This window comes from Heliconius melpomene, chromosome 16 (assembly GCF_056956725.1).
Source record: "Heliconius melpomene rosina isolate 202511_hmr_F chromosome 16, ASM5695672v1, whole genome shotgun sequence".
NCBI lineage: Eukaryota > Metazoa > Arthropoda > Insecta > Lepidoptera > Nymphalidae > Heliconius > Heliconius melpomene.
The window spans coordinates 7,781,712-7,803,257 of NC_140404.1; the positions used below are offsets into that span (position 1 = coordinate 7,781,712).

General features: G+C 33.7%; 1 long non-coding RNA gene across 1 annotated transcript; it reads left to right on the plus strand.

The window, feature by feature from the left end:
• On the plus strand, positions 1 to 21,232 carry LOC146530899 (uncharacterized). Its single transcript, XR_014878853.1, has 3 exons — positions 1 to 70; positions 20,846 to 20,954; positions 21,029 to 21,232. It is a non-coding gene; the product is annotated as an uncharacterized LOC146530899 (long non-coding RNA).
• Positions 21,233 to 21,546: the final 314 nt, after the last annotated feature.

The window sequence follows — 21,546 nt, forward strand, 5'->3', positions numbered from 1 at the left end:
GTAGTTTGTTAATTATCAATCAAAATATGGTCTCCATGTCAAGACGGACAAGTGAACTAATAGATTGAAGGTAAGTCCTAAATAACCTGTAGTACCAATCATAATCCTCATTTCTTCGTCCAACCTTCCACTCCATTTACATATCTATAATATAGCTGGTAAGCACTAAACACACCGCTAACGACATCTTTATAAGGGGACCACAATAAAAGCGTTAACGGAGTGTATGGACAATAGTTCGCAAATTGAGTTAGGTAGGTACCTTGTCGTAAACAAGCGCAGTAATTTGCGAGTCGACGTAGCTCGTCGCCCGATTACATTCGAACAAGTATACTGTCATACGCAACCGAACTGAATGGGCTCTGGTGGAGCTCGATGGGAAGTGACGTATGTAGTCACCGCGTAAAAATTATGTAGGGTTGGCTGTTTTGTATTGTAAATAGGTTGTTTACGTTAATATGACAATGTCTTTTCAATCAAATTTTTATTGTTATTAATAAAAAGTTATAATAATTGGTCTAGTTCAAATCGTAGTCGCCCACCGAGGATTCCGTACCAATTTCAGATTGCAGGTCAAGGGGAGAAGAACGCCTTATAAACGTTGAAGAACTAGATTTACTTTATAAGCTGAAGTAATGCAATATTCGAGTTTCATTCTCAAGATATTAATCTCTCTCACATTTTGAGATACGGAACCCTAAATTTTTTTTATTTTCATTATAGTTTAATAAATCATCAACTACTTGCCATACTCTATATTAAATTGTTTTTAGCAGAAAACAAAGAGCTTCAAAGATATAGAAATATTCAAATCACGTAAGTTCTAAAGGCGACGGTCAGCACCAACTGTGGCTGATTCGCATTTTCAGCCTATTCCTGAGCATGTTTTATTAAGTATTTATGTTCTCATAATACGATTATTGACACATTCATTACCTTTGTATGTAAAATGAGCTTTGTGGACATTCGGCCGGTCCAGCAAGAAGCAGGGGCGTCTTCGCTTTTATTGACATTAAATGGCCGATATAAATTCCGTTGGCGGATTACGAAATTTATTGGCTTCAAAATTAAAGGAGACCGATTTCAATGGCGAATGCTGACAGCTTTCGTTTATGGGTAACTGAGAGGACGAGTAAAAAGGCATAACTAAAGCCCTCATTGAAAAAGTTATCTTTTTAGCGAGGGCATGTGAGCTAACGCTTGGTTAATTCAAATGTTATAATAAACATCGTCGCTATGCAGGGATAATCTTTTATTTCAAAAATAATTTTACATGGGAGTGATTTGTAATAAAATATAGTTATACGACTGTATAACTACGTTATAATTCAATTAATTTCATTCTTTTTTTCTGTATTTTATATAGTAGACATAAAATTGTAATGTTAAAAAAATATTTACTAAGTTACACGGTACCCTTTAAAAACTAGGTACCCCACTAGGTTTAAAGTATGACAAATGAATTAGTCGTTCGATAGATAAATAAGCTAGGCTAGAAGCTATCTAAACATAAAAATATTACAGGATTATCAATTCATAAATATAGTTTCACATAGAAAACAATAGAATAGATACAATACTAAAACGTAATATAAGCGGATATATTTTACAAAATCCAAGCATCCGTATTTCAAGTAGAGATTAATCAAGTTTACAATGAGAAATAGTTTCTCTAATAAACAGGGTTAAGATCTACGCAACGCGAATTAAATATATTCGTTCACACCATAATGGCACATACAGTCATATTGTTAGGATCAAATTTCCATCGATCGCAATATCTCTTTGGGAGCAGTGTACATATTAATCTTGAAATTTCTAGACAACACAGCATGCAATAATGGGCCGGGTTTGTTTGTGAGCCGACCACAAAGTACAAAGCATGTGCAAAGACAACCCTATTGGATTCACGAAATTAATGTCATATATGTATATAGGCGCAAAATACGTATGTTGCGTTGGAAATGATTCAATCTAATGCTGTATTAATTGTTAGATACTATTATTAAACGATTTAAGATGGTTTCCTTATTTATGAATTAAGTAATATATTCAAATTTACATTATGTTTTCTTTAGTAAATTTCTTGCTATGCTTTTTGTGACAGATGACGTTTATCATAAAATTTAGATATAATACATTATCTGTGCAGAATTTGAAGTTGAGTGTTTGTTTCTAAAAAAATTAAATCAGCTTCACGCAGTACCCCTCACCCTAGGCAGAGGGAAACTAGTGTTTAAGACACTCCGTTCCTCACTAATTGTTTTAATAGATTATTATTAACAAAATCCTTGAGACAGTCTGGCTGTAAAAAATATTTGGTAGAACCGTACACGTCATAATTGTATCGTGTTTGCAGGTGATAGAATGTTTCAGTACGAAAAAGTATAAAAAATGTCAAACGCAAGCGGGATGAAATGCTCACTCAAAATTCGGATTTTTAACGTCCTCGCTAGTGATAACGCAATAACACATTTGCTTCTTGTCACCTTTGAATATTCAGGGATTCAAAAGTTAAAACCATGTTTCATTTGAAAAGGAAATTCAACAGATTTTTCACAAAAATAATTGTTACAGAGATCTCCTTTTAAGCAAGTAATTCCTGTATTAGGAGACCCAGCTCTTCCAATACAATATCTATCTGTCTGCTTTAACATTAAACTCTAAAAACATTTTACAAATAAAATAAATTAATTGCTTAATAATAGTATTAAAATACTTTTGTTTACTTTTCTCCTGATATCTCATAAGTACATACATGTAGGTTCAAATGAATAAATCTTTAATACTTTAAAACATTAAACGGTCCCGTATCGTGCATCGACGTTAAATCAACGTCTGCAATTTGGACGTTTTGGAGCGATTACTTACTCGGCGCTCTGCTGGCCAGGGCCATGGCAACTGGAGCATAATTCACTTACGGTCTTATTTCACATTAAATATATAAACCGAATTCAAATTATATTGACATAGTTTGTTTAAATTTAGCGGTGCGGTTCTGATAGGATTGTGTCTGACTAGGGGAAAATTTTATATATATTTTTTTAAATTCTTCTGAAAGATTAAACAATAGAAAAATTAAACAATTTAAATATAATTATTAAGTAGAAATTGGACAAGTCCGCCGTATTCGGATAAACTCTGTATTTGCTTCCTTTTGGCGGATTAGATCGTTGTTGACCTGGTGGGTGGACCTGGCTATTGAGTGTCGTCCGGCTCGTGGCTCTCGCCATTTGAGAACCATCGAAGTTTAGCTGAACTATCAGTGCTCCTTATCAAATGTTAGACTTCTTGAATTTTTATCAATCAATTGTCAATGGAAACTGTTTTCTTTGGACACATATTTCATTTAATATTTGAGAGTAAAACATTTTTTACTTTATGTATATCAAAGTAGTTTTTACTAAAACAAAGCCTGAGTTTTTCAGATAAAATTTTCAACAGAAATTTGAGCTTAAAAAATGTAAGGTTATTTAGAATAGGTCGTTCATTTCCATTCCAAGAGAAGTTTTTACACAGACGTCCTTGTCCAATTATGTGGCCGCGCCATCAATCACTCATTGACTGGGGGTTTTTAAAAAGTTAACTCTGGGATTTTGGAAATTGTAATATATTGAGGAGTTGGGACCTTTAAATTACGTTACATTGAAGGATGGGACAGCTGTTTGCTTTAACCCTTTTATGGAGGTGTGTGCGTTAGCGCTAATTTAAAAAAAAAAACAAAATAATTCACACAAAACAAAAAATTACTTGAAGAAAATATGGTTTTAAATAAAATTATTTACAAGGTGCAGAAATTATGTCTGTAAACGTGACAGGTTGTTGGTTCGATCCCCGCTCGAGGAAAAGAAATATCATATATTTTCTTTACTTCCCTCTGAAAAATTAAAAAAAATATATACAACGTATGTACAAAACATTTAAAAGCTGAATTTACTAAGCTGGTCCACATTTGTATCTACAGTATTCACATTCGTTAAAATTTTCGTCTCCATAAATGTAAACCAGTTGAAAATATGAGGGTGTAATGCATGGATAGACAGATGGGCCAAAACTTTTTGTCAGCGGGGCCCTGAATGCTCGTTGCTCCGTACTACTCTTGTTTAATTACACAATTTTTATTCGTCGTTTTGGCCACTTTAGTATGGCGCTGCACTATTTTGACTGGAATCAGGGTCGTACGGGTTTGAAGGTAATTCAGTTCGCTTATTATAGACTTAGCAAATTATACTTATGTTTTGCCACCAGCCGTAAATGTACTTTACAGCGGAAAATTTTAATTGGAAACGAACTTCGTGGGATTTAAATTTAGGATAACATTGAATACCTGTTTTGATAGTAATAACTTTGTTATTTCATTGACAATTTTTATATATTTTATATAGTAATTTCCACTATAGCTCTTCACGTAAATATCATAGTTTGTGTTTTTCTATACTTTTACAAGGACTTATTCTGTATCAAGGAATACTAGGACTGCCGGGGGCTATTGCGGTGGTGGTTTTTCCATATAGGGAGGTTTTTGCCATTTTCACCAGGCAGGTGGGTTGCGATCACAACTACCAAGACTGTTGGCCTGGTGGATATAAATGATAAATGAGTTTGTGTTTTGGTTCTTTTTCCTAAACGAATTGCCATTACCATATTTCTAGTGAAATTTTGTCACACGTGTGTGACGTCTGTGCCTGATGTCGAAATGTGTTTTCATTGTATATAATTACGAGCTCTGTAACGCAGTTAGACCTGGTTCGGGAGCGCCACCTTGTATGAATATGGAGGCGCGGTTGTCGTTCTATCTTAATATGCATGAACTGCTAACTTATTAATTCACCATACAACTATGGCACAGCCATGGGAATTCACTTAGTATGCTGCCAGTCGCGCTCAGTTTACTTTACCATTTGCCTGTTGACAGTGAAATATTCTATAATATCGGACAATGCTCGCTTTGTCGATCGCGATGAAAGCCCTCCGATGAATAGGATTGTGTTTGTATTGAAAAAGTTTCTTTTTGTGTCTTATTTATAGGTACAAACTATATACTTTTCAAATTTATTTTCTATATCTAAAGGCATTATAAATTATTTAAAATATTGTTAAAACCTTTTTTTTTGCGAGTAAAATGTTAGGTATTAAGCTCTCCCTTTTGGTAATTGCTAAACAATGAGTTTTTGGAAATTGTAATACTAAAATAATTACCTATTTAATATTACTTAAATAGGCGGCCATTTGATATTCTTTTTTCTTCAATTCCTTTTTTATTTATACTTAATCTTTTTCATGTAGATGATGATAATGATAAATAATGTCAGAAGGACCTAATTATTTATAGTTAAATGTATTATATACAATTATGCTCCATAAACATAAATAGGAAGAACTTCCAATATATTTACCAACTCCAACTCCAGCTTAACTTTAGTTGGCAATATTTTTTCCATGCCATGAATCGTGGAAAGAGCTGTCAGCGGCCATGGATGTCACAAAGTTTAAATGAAATCTGGGCTATGTCTGTGTAATTACAAACAACTCGGCACCGTAAGGTCGGCTCCGTCAAGCGTGTAATGGACTTTTCAAGTATTCGTAACGTGAAAACTTTCACTTCAGCCGTCTTAAACGCCTCTGACAATGTGCTTAACGATGTTTTTAACTACTTCACTCCATTCCTTAGCGATTGCAGGTTAATTTAATTGTTTAACTGTCATTCTGCAGGATGCATGTCTCTGGATGTTAAGATTATAAATTAAGTGGTATTCATGGTACAGTAGCGCATTCCTACTTACTAGACTATACCCAATAATTTTAATTATTTTAATTCTAATTACGAAATCAATTATATGAATTTAAATTATGGCACCGGTGTCATTGTAGTGGGACAGTAACTAACTGTTAATATAATGTTTGTGGCTTCGATAGCAACTCGGAGGAGTATTTTAGTTCTTGGAAAGGCTCACTGTATCTGTATAAAGTCTAGCTATAATATATGGGAGACACAAAAAAAATAAATGATTTTTTCCTTTTTTAAACAATGATAAGACAAAATTGAGTTCCAAAACCACCTTTAGAATATCACTAGATGTGAAGAAACTAGAAAATGGATGGTGGCTTTGTGTCTCTCCACTCCTAATGCAATGTTTCTAATCGGGCGGAAAGTGAAGAATCGGTGGACTTAGTTTTGTGTTGAAAACTTCATGATTTTGTTATTTTAGTAAAAATACGAGAAATTGATTTTTATTTATTCAACGTTCACAGTGAAGATACAAATTCAAATTTTAAAATAATAATAGAGGATTTGATAAATACAGAATTGTTAGTGGTTGGAAATGTAGTCAAATGTATATAAAAACCTTTCAAAATATAGGCAAATAAATTTTCTTATTATTATCATAACATAAAATAAGACATATAAAAATTACAGTTCATCCTAACGAGAACTTCTTTTCGGCGGGCTATCGTAATTCGTTTTCTCTGTTATTAAGATCGTTCAAAGGACCAAGTTGCAATAACGAAATGAGAGGGATCGACGGATCTTTGTGCAATCAGCGCGATTTATGCCCGGACGTGCCTGGGCACTACTTGGACGGGTAATTGTGGTAACAATTGCAACATTTCAAAAATGTAGAGGTAGAGGTACCCAAAGCTGTAAAATTTATAGGTATTGTTGGATTCTTACAAAAATATTATATGATTTTAATGCATATTGGGCATTTGGGTGATTTTTTGGATACCTCAGCCTACTTTTTAAGCCAGAGCATAGATTCCAGAATCGCTATAAACTAAGAACTGAACTGAACAGTTTTCAGTAAGTAATTTATTCTACATTTACTATCTTTTTACATATTAATATGATATTAAAAGATTATAATATTTTAATATCATATTTATTAACCATAAACAGATATTAGGTTATAACAACAACATAAAATACTTTATAATAATAATATTGTAAGAAACTATTGGAAATATTAAATAAAGTGGGAAAGGTAGTGAATTAAAACAAGGCTTCAAATAATTATTAAACAACTAAAGGGAATTATCTAGCAGTCTAATAACAATATCTGATTCTAAAGTATTCATCAGGCAGAGTGACGTTAGCGATCTTCCTCTTTCGGTCACCGTTGACCGCCTTAAAAAGTGCCAGCCAGTAATTGGAGTCCTTATATAATCTCTATTTTCATTTTTAACAATATACATAATATATTTACAATAGTTGAGTCATCACAACTTGCAAAGCGGTCAAATTGTATCATATAATATAACCTTTCATTTTAATACGAAATATAATAGCACGAATAATGAGAGCAGGATGTCCGTTCAGAAAGAAAAATCAACATAGCTTCATTTCCCCGGTCATATCCGCAACGATTGTCATTGCGGTTATGGCGAAATTAGCGAAATCAGAACAATGGCCACCGACCGGTGAATTTTCCATTTCAAATGATTGTGTACTTAGTTTTTATTAGGTATTATATAATTTTATTTTTATCAAAAGAAAAGCATCTTTTCTGATTCTGATTTCGAATCCAGTTAATATTTAAGGTAAGGCCAGTCGTGGTGCAGGGTCAAAAAGGTGATAGATTGTGGGTTCAATTCCCACTCGTCAATGAGAAAGGAGTGTCTTAAGCATTAATAAACAGGTTTCTGGTTTCCCTCTGTATATCCTTCTATGTGCGAGATACAATATGAAGTTTATATTGAAGATCTTAAATAAAAATAATACAGTAAGTACTAAGTGTTGAATTTAACTCAAGCTTTAAGCTTTACTTCGAATAGCACGATAAGTAGAAATGCCTTCAGAATTAGGCAGAAAGCGTAGTGTCCTAACACTAGGCTCCGTACCCTGCTACAAACCAGACACTGCGTGAAGTTTCACTTGATGATAAAATACCTATTTCCATTTCGATTATACAGGTTGTTTGAGAAAAATCTGATAAAATAAATAGGTATATAAAGGAGATCTCATTATTGGCGTGATGTATGCGCTCAAGGCGGTAGCTTGATTCAATAACCGATATAATGAGTTGCATTACTGACAGCGTCGCACAATAACACCGGCTGAGCCTCGGTCAACACAATTAACCTGTACTGGTATATATTTTATAAGTACTTTAAATATGTATTTTAGACAATTATTGGTTATAAAGTTAAGGAGAAAATACATGTTTATATTATTATTTTATTGTTTTTTATATTAGCGTGTGATGATGATTTCAGAATTCTGCGAAAAGTGGGGAACGGAAGTGTCATCGGTTTCCTAGGTTCCCTCTGCCTATCCTACTAGCACAGCTTTCTGAAATAAAGCGTATATTATTGTGGAATCTTAAAAGATGCATATTTCTGCATTTTTTTACATATCAAATTTGTGGTCATTTTATTCTTTCCGTATATTGCCTTATAAGTTGTGTAATCTAAAAGTATAGTTTACCGCCAAACAAACGTTAACAGCCATCTTTTGTCCGCTGCAGGACATAGGCCTTCCCCAATTCTCGCCACCACACTCGATCAGCTCTTCGGACCCATCCGCTTCCCGCCAACCTCTTTATGTCATCGGCTCATCTGGCAGGGGATCGTCCCACTGGTCATTTTGTATGGGGTTTCCACTCTAAGACACATCTGTTATATTTAAGTTACTAAAGTTTATATTTAAGATAAAATATTACAATAAAACACTAAAAGATACGAGTACCGTACGAGAGATAAAAATATCATAATATTGTATATTCTGAAATCGGGACATCATCTGCTTATTTTCACAAAATGCACGTACGAATATAAGTAAGTATGTGAAATTGAAAATATTGAGGTGTTGAGTATACGTCATCAGTGGACTAACGAAGTGGGGTCCGGTACGTGACGGTAATTCGGCCCCACGGGAGGCCTTTGTGCAATCAGTGCGGTTTCTTGCGGGAATATTGTGTGCCAATTTTTAGGGTTCCGCGTAAATTGAGAAAAATTAAAAGTTAATAGCGATATGAATTAAAGGAAAACTTCAAATTGGAATATAATAAATTTTTCAAATTGATACTGTAAACTCTTCCGTTACCCTCATGCAGCCGAAGCTACTGTGAGTAGAGCATTAAGGTTTGGCATACAGCCTCCTTGAGAAGTGCCGGAAAGCACTAGAAAAACCTTACAAAAGCTTCTCGCTTTAATTTATTTTTATTTTTCTTAAATAAAGACAAGTTTATTGTCACTAGAGAAAAAAACACTACAGCAATATAGAAATCACTACAAATTCTAATAAAAAATGCTTAGGCTGTCATCGGAACCAATATAACTCGAATAGTCTCGTGTTTCGCTGACAATTTATCTCCGATAGTTAAGGGGAGGAATATCTGTGACTTCGTTCGTTTTTATACACTATTCCCAATAGCCGGGCCACGATTTATGTAGTTGCTAGTTCTTTAACACGATTTACTTTTAATGATGACATCGAGTCTAGTGAAGATAGATATTATGTTTAATGAAAAGAACTAGAGGCGATAGAGGTACAAGCGTGCGACTGTACATACGACGGTTGTAGGTTCAATTCCGAATGAAATAAAAGATTCATATTTTCATTTCCTCGCTTTGATAACGAGACTAAGCTTTTTCCAAGTTCGTTTCCCATTAAGATACCTCATTGGGGAACGCTACTTTCCCTCTACCTACTCTGTTATATGCGGGATATAGCGTGAAGCAAAAAAAATAAGTTTTTAACTTACCTTACATTTTTTGCAGCTTCGCCTTTTCCTGCGTGGTTTGCCCCGAAGGGGGAAAGAATCCACAACCATCGTTGCCGCTAGTTGTGAGATATTTCATCGGGCATTTGAATTTGTATTCATTTGAATCTCAATTAGGCCATAATGACCAAATTTTATTTTAATAATAATAAAAGTTAGATCTTAATATCATATATTATCTTTAACCATGAGTAAAAAAATGTAGTTTGTACTAATAAAATATTAGGGAACCTAAATCGAACCCCTAACTGTTTTACAGCGAATATCTATCATAATATGTATACTACATAAATAACATATTGCTTAACACGATAAAATCAAACGAATAATTCCGTTTCCAAAGCACATAAATCTATTTTTACTCTGCGTTCTAATAACCAGACCAGTCGAGACTTGGGGCGTTGAGTCAATATGTTACCGGTACTATTGTCCTGCCGAAGCTTACTTCTCAGCTCAGGCTCAGATCTCGAGGCAAGTTCGAAATAATAAGCCTTGTAATTAGGATTTATGGGCCCTTTGCGATGATTAAATGGCGACCGCCGTCATTAAAATCGAGTAATGTATGGGCTTCAGAAACATCGGTATTACAGATGGGATTCGTAATCACAAATAATCTAGTTCGTTATTTGTTTTCGTTGATATTTATAATGGGATTGCTTTATAAATTGTGTTTCGTGATTGTTCGTGTTTTATTAACTTGGCTCTTATTTATCTTTTTTCTATGTATATTTCTTTTTTGTGTTCAAATTATTATACGTTTCTAATTTATACAATAATATTTATTTTATACTTAAACTTGATTAAAAATGACTCGGTAATTTTTTATAGTTTAAGGTAAAATTTTAAGTAAATTGCATTATTCTTGATATTTTTTAAAGGTATGTTCGAGAACCTTTTTTCTAGAGATTTTTGAATAACATAATAGAAATAACATATTAAATTTTCAAAAATACTTAGCTAATTTTGCTAAACATACATTTTTACTATTTAAAAACATTTTTCGTAAGCCAGTGAATCAATGTAGCCGGTAGGTATGGGGCCGGTAGTGGCTAGGCGTCAATTAGACATGAGGCAAGATTTATATGGCTGTTTATCTTTCGTTACCCGCGCTGAAAATTGTTTCCCAAGGGATGCTTTATAAAGTTTATTTTATAAATATATATTTTGTGAACTTGGCTTGTACACTACTAGTATTTCAGATTTATTATATTAAAGTTTGATAAAAAGAAGAAATAAGATATTTATTATGATTCCATTTTCTACTGCATAGCTTGGAAACGTTTTATGATAATTATATATACTCGTATATCCTTTGCTTTTCCGTTTTTTATTCGGATTCAAAATAATTAAGTAATACGAACCGTCACCTACTTCTGTAGGTTTAAGTTAATAATCGATCTAATACTTAGTATTAGATTTAATGATTTTTAATTATTTAGGAGGTATACATTTTTAAAAAATAATTTAAAAATATATATTGATATTATACAAAATAACTATGATAAAAACGACAAATAATTAAGAAGAATGTCGTATAATAATTATAGTATTAAGAGGTCTTTCCCACAAAAATTCGTATGAAAAAACATTCTATAGAAAGCAAAGTTGCTTAGTGACTTTTCCAGAGCCAGTGAATCAGTATAGGTAGGAGTAGGAGGCCGGCAGTTCCTGGCCGTCAATTAGACATGGGGAAGATTTATTGGGCGATCTGTCTTCCGCTATCCGCAATGGAAATAGTTTTACAAAAGAACTTTTTCAAATACTGGAAGAAATGTCGAAAATTGTTATTAGGTTTTTTATTATAGCTTTAAAAGTTCTTAAGGTTAGTCAAGGCACAGGGCACAAATGCCTTAAATAAACACGATTTCAAGGGTTCGATTCTCGTTTAAGGAAATAAAATGTTTAATATTTTCATTTCCTCGCTCTGGTAACGAGGCAAAGCGCGGTACGGAATACACCTTGAAAAAAATTATCTGAATTAAATTAACATAGAAATTATGATAATAAAAACTCAAAATACATATAGTTCATTTATTAATAAGTTCTCGAATGTGTTATAGCAGAATTGCATATCCTGTTTAGTCTCTTAGTTGAGTTCTTTGATTTTACACGTACAAAATTTTTGAATACCTCTAAAGTCAAGAAATTAAATTATTTAATACTAGAAGTACTCGTTTGCATTTTATTAACGCAATAAGCAAGGTTCATTAGAAGTTTTATTTTCTGCGTAATAAAACAGATCTTGCCTCACGTACTTCTCACTTCATTTGAGTCGTAAAAGGTGTGCCGGAATTGGCTGAATTTATTCACGAGTTTTGTGCTGTCCCTGAAAAAGTCCTTAGGAGATTGCATAAAAGTAAGTTCGGGGGATATCGCGGACTTACCAAGAATGAGCTTATATATAACGTGAGTTTTGGTTTAATAAAATTTGTTTTTATATAGCGTCAAAACTTTTGTCTTTGTTATTTCTTTTATTTCAGCTTTATTTTGCTTATAGCTGGCTAGGCAGAGGAAATCTGGGATCTTAGTGTTAAGACAGTTGTTAAGATTGAATTTAATACCGTCATTTGTCTCGTTGAGTGAGGAATTGAAAATATCAAATATTTCATTTACTCGAGTGGGAATCGATTCCCAACAACCTGTCATGTTCATAATCACACGCTCAGCTTTTAGGCCACGACTGGCCCGTACTATTTATTTAAACTTACATATTTGTGCGAGTTTTAAATAAATAAATTAATAAGTTTCTTTTATAATCCTGTGAAATATAACAGAACATAAAAAAAATATATGACTTACGTTATGTTTATGTTTAATGGGGAAGCGAAGCGAAAACACGTAACAAAACACATAGCCCCTGAATCTTTTAGACAACGTCTGTTTATTCGGCGCGGATGTTTGAATTATAAAGGAAGACGACATTTCGGCGAACAAGGACCTGCACGGCTCCCTTACATCCAGTGTTCATACATATTAACTTGGGTCATCCCAGTTCCAGAGGAAACGAACGAGACGTTGGAATAATTTTCTTTAATATTATATAAGGGAAATAAAATGTTACGTTGTTGATAGTGAATGATTGAGTAAGTGATTTAATTATACTTATACATGTGTATACTTGCTGTGTTTTAAATTTAACTTATTTTATTATTTAACGAATATACGGAAATCCTACGAAATGTAACCGGTACTATATGATTGTCTGTACTCAATTACATAAACAAAACATATTTTTTTGCTTCACGATGTATCCCACATAAAGCATTTTCTGCTGAATTCTGGTGGAACTTAAATTTGTCTCCACACCAGAAGAAAGAAAGAAGAGCGAAGAAATGAAAGAAGAGCGAGTGGGGAGGGATCGAACCCACAACCTTCGCGTTACAATCACACCCTTGTGCGCCACGACCGCCTCACATGAGTACATAAAGATATATCATTTGGCTACCGCCTCGGAAGTGTTAAATAAAATAATCCATTTCTATAATACTTAATTTATATGCTACTTGAGAATATATTGCAAGAACTACGATATTCTTTTAAACGAGTTTTACGTCTTGTTCATTCACAAATCCATAGATAACGGAGCGAAGCCAAGCCAGGCCAATATTCCACAAAGTCCTGGCCGGGGAATGGTCCGCAAAGAGATTCTTTACAGATTGTATGCTCGTCCGGTGTAAAATTGCATGGATTCCACATTATTGTCCACTGCCATTACGTTTGAGCTTTGAACTGGTTCGGTATGTAAAGCTAATAAAAGATAGCTGCGATAAGTTTATTTTATATGTTTTTATGTTTTACAACTGAAATTGTGTTTTCTTGTATTATAAGAATAGTGTTTTACGAAAAGATGAAGAAATATTATTGAGGCTGTCGGGGCACAAGGTTGAGGCTGTCACTTGATGTTTGTGGGTTCGATTCCCACTCGGGGGTGAATAATTTATTATTTATTAATATTTTCATTGCTTATCTCTGGTATAACGCAATGCCTCCAGAGTGTGACATGTGGGGAGTGGAGTATCATAACCCTAGGCTCCCTCTCTTGAAAAAATTGATATTTTCATTCCTTTTCTAATTGGATTACTAAAATGTCTTCCAAAGATGACGCTGAAAAGTAGCTTCTTGCTTAGAATAAGCCATTACAGTTCATAGTTCGGAGAACGTAACGTCTTTAGGTTACCTCGTTGCATCATAGATAGGTGTGAACCTGAAAGTTACCTTATATAGGTAGGTATATATATAGATATTCTATTTTCATTTGGATTTTTACACAGATTTTTCTAAAAACTGTTATGTCTGACTTTGGTATTGAAATACCAACCAGTTAACTTTTTAACGATTAAGTTTGGGAAGTACGAAAATTAGTACGCCGAGCTAAAAGTTAGCAGTTGTTTTAAAGATGTCAGTAAAAGTTTTGCCGTTGAAGCGGCACGTAATATTAGAGGTCCGAATCAGGTTGGATATGGAAGCGGAGTGCTTTTCAAAGATCTAAGTCACAAGAGTATATATATACTCACATTTTTAGACCTAGCGTTATTAATTAGGATGATCATATGCATCAAGCTATATGTCCTTTACCAAGACAGGAACAATATGGAATTAATAATCACGTACATATTTCAGGAAAAAAAATACAAATTTATATTTGTATTTTATTTCATACAAAATGAAAGCATAACCTTAAATTTATAAACTTTTATAAGTTGTATTTTCCGTTGACCCACAATCCTCAAATTAGCACGGCAGCTTCCACGAGCGGATCCAAGTCCCACTTAAACGGTTTTTCCCAAATATATTGGAAAAATATTAAACATTTAAAAGTTTTTAGTTTACAACCCGTAGCAACTACCAATCGCCTAACTGTTAAGCCAATGTTACAACAGATTTGCCGCTTCCATCCTCACTGGAGATGCGCACCGACGGCTCCACGTTGTTTGAGCGTTCCGCAATCTGGTATAATTGCGTGCGTGGGTCCAGGATTTGGTCGGAATTTCAAAACTAAGCCGCAACTCTGAAAGGATTTTTCCCCACTGCATATTACGCAATGCATATAATCCCCCCATTTATATTCACAAAGTAAAAGCTAACGCCAGTAAACACGCTCGTCAAGCTCATCTTGTAAAGTAGAATTCGTAAACACTTGTAGGTGTTATAAAGTAGCATGTAATTTAAATTTAATTTCCCCTAAGTTTTGAGTGCAGGAATTCTTGAAGAGGTCTTTCATTAAATTAATATTTTCTAGCGCAGTTTTGGTAGTAAAATGTAATAGTGTATGTTTTTTTGGTTTATTTTATCTTAGCCTCACGCTGTATCACGTAGCATGGTAGGAAAAGATAACCTGGTAACCTAGTGTTACGATATTTCCAATAAACACTTCCCACCCTACCGCCCATAGCGTGTTGAGTGAAAAACTCAACGCAGCGTTGTGTCTCGTTATCGGAGCGAAGATACGAAAATATCTTATATTTCCTCGAGTGAAAATCGTACCCACAACCTGTTGCGATTACAGTCAAACTTTTTGCCCCTGCGCCACTTCTTAAATTTAGAAATATGTTATGTATTTTGTAGAATATTTTTGCCATGTTTCTTGTTAGTAATAATATTTTAATATGAAATAAGAACATGTTGTTACTTCACATTTGGTAATAAAATGTTATTACAGCTCGGGGTTTTGAACATTCTTAGGTTAGTTTAGAAATAGAGAATTTACTGTATAAGTTTATTATTTGGATGGGCCCCAAGTAACTAAAGTAACATATAAAATCTACACGAAAGTGTGACCCAAAGGAATCGTTAAAGCCCACGAAACAGAATGACTTCGGGACTACAAGTTTGGTTTTCATAAATATATAGATAGCTAGGGGTTTATTTTGTAAATGGACTCGGCCCATGTACGGATTTAAGAAATCCACTTTTAAATTTTAGATAATATAATTGGTAATTTTGTAGATCTATATTTATATAATGCAGAGAAGTTTAGTTTTTTTATCAGTTTCTCGTTATATCCCTTACACAGCAGGATAGGCAGAAAAAACCTAGTGTTAACACCCTTGTTCCCCCATTGTTCCCCTTGTTCCCCATTTTCCATTCAATTCTGGAGGCATTGATGAGAAGATACGTGACGTGTAGAAAATTAGAAGATTTAAGTTTTCATTTTCTCGCTCTGACATCTAGGCAAAACGCGGCGTTGAATTCCGCAACGTAACACGTAATACCTTCTTAATTCAACGCAAAATAGGGATCTTAATACACCCTACATACTCTGATATGTACGGGATACGGGGTGAAGTTAAAAAAACGACAGATTTTAAGCAAAGCTTTTTTCGACTAGCAATATAATTCCTATTTAATTTTTTTTTGTACTTACGAAATTGTACTATAATTTGTACGAATTTCCTACATCATAAGACTTTAATAGACATTTATTTATAATTTTCCAAAACACAGTAAAACGGCTAATCTTGAGGACAACAATTTCACGAGCGGGATTGGGACCTCCTCAGAGTTTTTCTCATAACTCAAAATGAGATCATAACGTCGCAATCCTCTGGGAGCCTCGAAGAATAACAAAGAAAAACCCCCAAATTACGAAGGTCGGATAATTTTAGGGCAAGCTACCGAGAATGGTTCCAAGGGGACTTGGATGGCGATTATGTTGCGGTTTTATAAGGTTGTTATTTTTACGACTGGTGCCTATAATGTTTAAATATACCTTTAGTGCGTAGGTCGTACGCGTTGCGTAATATGGTAGCTTCTGTGGTATATTTAATTAGTAAGGATTTTATGGCTTGTTTTCATGTAATGTGGTGACTAATATAGGTGAAATATATGAGTATATGAGTAGAGTACGTCGTTGCGCAGAAGGGTTTGACTGTAACGCGACAGTAGTGGGTTCGAACCCCACTCGAGGGAATGAATTGTTATTTACTTATTATTTTTTTCATATCTTTGCTCTGGCACCAAGGATGCTAGTTCTTCCACTCAATCCGCAATGCTTCGAAAAATTCGGCGAAAAGTGGGTTAACACTAAGTTCCCTGGGTAGGAAATATTTGCATATAAAATATGATCTATCTTTAACGCTTCTTTAAAAACTATATGTAGTAGTTGCAAGGAAATTTAAATGTAATTTTTATTATATTTTTAAATTATATTCGTGACGTGTTAGTGAAATGACAATATTTTTTTCTATTTGATTACTAAACTATTTACTGTATGATTTTATCTAACAATGGGACTGTTATTGAAAATAATTATATTTTCAAACAAAATATATTTTTTTATAATCTACCAAAAGGTATTTCCATTGAATTTTCATTTTTATACTGACGGATCTCTACTATAAACTGAAACTATTTAAAGTCACTCGAGTATGTAACAGACACAATATTTCTGAAATTGATTTGAAATGGTATCTGATTAAGCGATGATATTGGATTGAATTTTCCCGTTATTAATCCGTTATATTGCGTTCCGTTGCAGTTTCATTCGATTCGAAATATCACTAAATGTTTCCGCCTTGCTATATTGATAGCTAATATGGTTTTATTTTTACATATATATTTTAATATATATGTAATTAAGGGTATAAAACAAAATTTTACTTTTATTACTCCTGTCGGGCTTCCAATCCACAACCATCACGTGGTATTTACAGATAAAAAAGTTAGTAATATATCCTAGAAAATAAATAATGCCTTATTAATTCCGACATTGTTCTTAAGAAAACATGTTCTTTTGCTTAAATCTATTCCATTACGTACATATTAAGGCCAGTCGTGGCGTAGATGCACAAATTTGTGACTGTAAGCGCGACTGGTAGTGGGTTCGATCCTCACACGAGGAAATTGAATATTTATTTAAATTTACATTTTCATCTTTTCGCTTTGGAGTCGAGGTAGAACGCGGCGTGAGTGTGTGATCCGCTACTCAACACGTAACTCAAGAATTAACACCCACCCTTCTATAAGAGGGATACGGCGTGAAGCTGTTTTTTTTATTTTAATTCTTTACATTAAATACAACTCGACTATAAGTTATTTTATTTGAAAAAACTTAGAAATCTGTTCAGTAAGTATTCGCTGCAACTTGCCCTGTTTTTTATTTATAAAGTACTACTACTTACAAGGTAATCAAGTAGAGAGCTTTTCTTAAATTGAAAAACTGTGGCGTTTGTGGGTTTCTTCAACAACTAAGTTCAAGCACTAACATTTTATTTACGTAAACGTTTCTTATTTTTTGCTATATTTTTTTTATTCCCAAAGGAATAACCTGAATAATAAAAAATGATATAAGTAGGTATTTCTTCGTATAATCTATATTTAATATAAACGTTTACGTACGTAACTCAACCACAAGTTAATGTAAATGTATTATTATATGATTGCATAAAAAAAAACAGTTAAAATAAAAATAAACAGAAAACCTTTTACAAGCGCCCGTTACGAAGCATTAGTCCGCAACGCGTCGTTGGCCCCCACCAATAAAAGAATTATTATGACTGAAATAAACATTTTACGTACTGAAAATATCATATCCATATACATATCATATCATATCATATCATATCATATTCATATACCATATCCGTATATCCACGTAGGGCAGTCGTAAAGCAGTGGCACAAGCCGTAAGTGCGACGGGTAGCACGGCGTTGTGTTCCGCCACTCAACACACATTATTGTCAATATGCCAAATAAGGTTTGAAGTTTTATTTAGTACAACTATTACGTACTTGTTTGAGAAGCATCTTTTTAGCTCTACCCATCACTTAAAATTAAAATTTTGGAAGTTATGTTGGCAGAAAGCTAAAAATATTAAAAAAACTAACATGAAATTAAAATAAGAGCACATTTGAGGGTTAACATAAGAATTATTACATTCATAGCCAGCTACGTAGTAAAGGCGTAGAGTCACAATACAAACATACATTACCAGTAAGTTACGGCCGCGTTCTGTATCCTCGAAATACTGTTCACGCAGTGAGCCCCCAGTACCCCAGTGTGCGCTTAGCACATTTGTTTACAGAGTTTATGGTCTAGACTAAATTCTAGCTAATAGGCTTATACCCTATCGGGATCCGCCTGGAGCTCGATATGGTGAAGCTGAAGTTATGAACGTTGCTCTTGACACCTTATTAATTCTTATATTTAAGTTTTAGTTTGAGGCCGTAGTGGCGCAGGGGTACAAGGATGTGAGTGTAACGTGACGGTTGTGGTTTCCTTCCCCACTCGGAGAATGAATTATGATGCAATTCCTTAAAAATTAAGCGGAAAATGGGGAACGGAGTGTTTTTACTCTATGTTACCTCTGCCAATCCTGCTATGTGCGGGATACAGCGTGAAGCTAATAAATTTAAGTGTCCGTTTGCTTATAGAAATGACAAATCTGAATAATATGTTTTAATTCTTACGTTTATAACATTCATATATTTTTATTTTAAGTTAAATTGAATTTTAAATAACAATATAAATATTCAAATAAGTGAAGTGTTTTAGTTACGAGTTCGATTCTCATTATAAAACTTTATTCACAAGTGTGGAAAACGACTGGCGCCACAAGATGTTGTAGTAAATTCATCGTACAAACCAGAGTTAGCTGGCACACTTCAAGACTTCCATGTAACGAGCATAGAATGCAAGTCAGCGCCAACTTTCAACAAAACACTTCAAAGGCACTTTGGCTGGTGGTGTGGATCATTTATTTATTTACCTTTTCTTCAGCTTCACGCTGTATCCCGCATGTGGCAGGATAGGAGCCTCGTTAAGGCACTCGGCTCGCCTTCCGACTATTCTGGAGTCCTGGAGGCACTGTGTGTTAAATGGCGGAACTCAACGCCGCGCTTAACCTTGGCACCAGAGCAAATATACGAAACTCTAACTCGAAACTAGAAGATTCGGCTGAAAGAGTGCACCTAGCTATTAACACTCGGTTCCCTCTGCCTACCCTGATATATGCAGGATAAAAGCTGAAAAAAGAAAACAAATTTGCCTTATACATTTATTATAAATAAATTAATCCATATATTATTTATGAAATATATATTTTTGAAGTTAGCACACAAATGATAATTTACGAGAATTCTGTATAGACTCGTTAGTATATAAAATCGTACAGCAACGAATACAAATAGTCCAAAAAATTAACCTTTTCAACACAACTTTCCATATATATTTAGAATTATATCACTCCAAAACTTACTATTTTTCACAAAAAGCGACCTATTAAAGCTTTCTCTTCAGCCAGGATTAAAAGGTAGCCTTTATGTTCTCCAGGGTAAAGTCTATAGTGCATAATGCCTGGTGCTGGGGCTTTATGCTGGTCATCATAAGTCATGTTTCGGTGAGGTCACTGTGTGTGAATTCGCAAGTGGAATCTGAAACAGGTCAACAGGCCAAGAACCAGTATTCATTTGCAGGGCAATTTAAATGACGTACACAGATCCTGGTACAAACGTAAATGAAAGATTTTTCCATATACTTAGATTTAGATTGCTCATTTAGAACATACTGTCTTTTAAGATGCATTTATAATTTTATTTTAGAGTAAAAAGGGATGTAAAACTATAATTTCGTTAAACTTCAATTTAAATAAAAAAATTAAAAAATTATGCAAAATGTTTAAAATTAGTTCTTTTAAAATAAAATTTATGCTATGCATACAAAACATAGAGTCATAGAGAATCATAGAGAGAATTTTCGTATATTTTGGAAAGTAGTTCAAAATTATGTATTTAAAAAATTTTCTTAAATATGATATTCATTTTATATTACTACGCCGTATTATTTTTTATTATTATTGCCTTTTTAGAAATAAATCGTATAAACGTAGAAGCGCAAGTAAAGATTCCTCTATATATTTTTATAATTATTGTCATTGTTTTTATTCTTTTAGAATATAAGCAATATTTTGCGGCGTTGAGTTTCTTCACTAAACTAGCAATGCCTACAGAATTCGACGGAGAGTGAGGAAAGAAATGTCTTAACGACCGACGTTACCTTTGCCTACTTATATCAGGGATACAGAGTGGAACTGAAAAATAATATTTGAATACCATTACAGTTTTATTATATAATATATTAAATAATTCATCATGTACTCTATATAACAACATATGTCACATTCACAGCAGCCTGGCTTTCAGGACAGGAGCAGCTTAAATTTACGAGAGACGCAGTTATGAAACAGGTCAAGAGCCTTCTGTGTATCCAGCTTAATTAATACAGCTGTTAATTTTGGTTAGTTCTTTCGCTTTGCTATAATGATCCAGGCCTGCTTTGTATTTAACGTTTGTTCCAACTTCCAATTCCAGGTCCTTAAAATGATGAGTCTGGCGCTCCCCGAATCCCTTTGAGTCGTGCTTTCAAGTGATGTATTTGGTGGGTAGGCAGCCGGCAGGTTATACACGGGAGACCTATTTGGGTGAGGTCACAAGGTGGTTTCGTATAGTGTTTGTGTTGTCGTTATTTGTTTTTTTGTGTAGATTTGTATTTGTATTATTTGTTAGTATAGATATGATTTTAGGTAAATATATTTGTGATAATTAAAACTTTATTAAATATTTTTTTTAAGAATTTTATTAATTTTCAACATTATGAAGTTTTTTTACTTAAATAAATATAAGAAGATCTAGTTATAGCGTGTGGTATGAAGTTGTGAATTCCTAGCACAGAAATTCATATCATTAATTACTGGTCATTTAGAAATAATCTGGAATGACTGACAAGATTCCGCTATTTTTCTGTCACATAATAAAATCTCTAAATAATTAACTCGCAAACATTTCACAAAGCAGTTTACAGAAAAATAATGAAGACGGTTTGACAATAT